Genomic DNA, 1,768 nt, shown 5'->3' on the forward strand with positions numbered 1-1,768 from the left:
AAAAAAAAAAAAAAAAGCCCAGGGTTCAAAATCATTCCGTGGGAGACGAGCATTCAAATGGGAACGGTGTAAAAAGCCACGGCAGCTTCCCCAAAGAGAAACCCCCCGAAGAGCCACAAATCGCCCGGGAATCCGGGAATCAGCCCTGGCCTGGGCAGTCCCCGGGCTGCAACCCGCTGGGGCGGGGGGAGCGGTCGGGTGCTCCCCCCCCGGGCCAGAGGGGCCCTGCTCCAGGCCCTCGAGCCGAGGGGCCGGTGCCGGGYCGGGGTCTCAGCCTTGCTTTGGCCTCCCAGACCCCCGCCCTGGGGAGGGACCCTTGCAGATCYGCCGGGAGTTGCTGCCCCAGTGCCAGGCCCTTCGCCGCGTCGGGGTGCAGGCGGGCGGGGGGGAGGCAGAGCTGCCTCCCTCCGACCTGCCGCAGCCCGCGAGGTTTTGCTCGCCCATCCCAGTGTGCACAGCATTGAGCAATTAGGAGCAGCTCTGGCCTTTTTATCTAGGGATTTTGTGCCCATCTGGGATTAAACAACTGAATACATGATTGTCGCTACCTCGCCAGCCCCAAATCCTCTGCTGATTTTCATTCTGGGGGCAAGTCAGTGCAGGCTGCGACCTATTGATCCTGATCCCCGGCTCGGCTCGGATTGCCACCTCCTCCGGCGGCGYTGGCAGCGTGCAGAGCCCCGAGCCCGGCGCTCGCTGAGCGCAGACGTTCCTGCACGGATCCGGCCGCGTCTGCACGGCGCCGCGAGGCAGCAGCTCCCAGCGCTTCGAGCACGGGGCAAGTACGTGTGAGCGTGCGTTCGTGCGGGCGTGAGGACGTCCTCCACCTGCGTTCCTTAGGCTGCAGCCGAGGGAGGAGAAGCGAGGGCGTTTCCACCGTGGCACGCAGTCCGCGTGAGCCGGGCAGCTGCTTAGAGGGTGAGCGGCAGCTTCCAGGAACCTCTTGTGTTTTTGCAGTTCTCCCACATCTGAGGGCGCTTCTGCAAAATGCTCTGATTGAAGCAAACCCGCCTTTGCCGGTGGGGGCTGTTTCGCGGAGCTGCGCTGCCYGGCGGCGACGCTGAGCCTCTCGCAGGGCTGCGGGGGCTGGAGCTCGGGGGACCCTCAGTGGCCAGAGCAGGGGGCTCGCGGGACGGCCGGTGGCACTGGGCTGCTCCGGCYGCCCTCCCGGCTCTGCCAGCCGTTTCCCTGCCGCGCGCTGCCAAAGCGGAGCCGCCCCCYGTCCCGGAGCGGTCCTGGCTGGAGGACGGCGGTGGCGATGGTGCTGTAAGGCGTCGAGGCGTAGAGGGTCGTCCCCGCTTACGCGGCCTACCGGGACCTTGTCGCGCTGCTGACAGCCTCTCGCGGGTGCATCTTTGCTCCTGCTCGTAATTCGGATGCTGCATTGCTGCAGCCGGGCGCTTTGGAGCGTCCCTGCGGCTCCAGGGGCAAGGTCGGGTAGCAGGGYGTTCGGATGGGCCCGGAGCCGGGGCAAGCGCTAGTGCGTGCRGAAGAGTGAATTTATTACTATTTATTGCCTAGTAAGGCTTTGCATTTTCATGGCCTCTTCCAACCCAGCATCTTAAAGCCTCTGACAAATAGAGATATATTTAGCGCTCTCCCAGATGCCCAAGCCCATGTCTTAATTGCTAGGTCGAACAGCAGAGCCCGTCCTGGCTGGCACCGGTGCCCGGTGCCTGGGGGAACGCCTGGAGATGCCGGCGCTGCACGGGGCGAAACGCCGGCTCCCGGAGCTGGGCCGGGACGCCCCAGCTCGCCTCCGCAGCCT

This window comes from Rhea americana, unplaced genomic scaffold (genome assembly GCF_003343005.1).
Source record: "Rhea americana isolate MKP2758 unplaced genomic scaffold, rheAme1 scaffold_219, whole genome shotgun sequence".
In the NCBI taxonomy this organism is placed as follows: Eukaryota; Metazoa; Chordata; class Aves; order Rheiformes; family Rheidae; genus Rhea; species Rhea americana.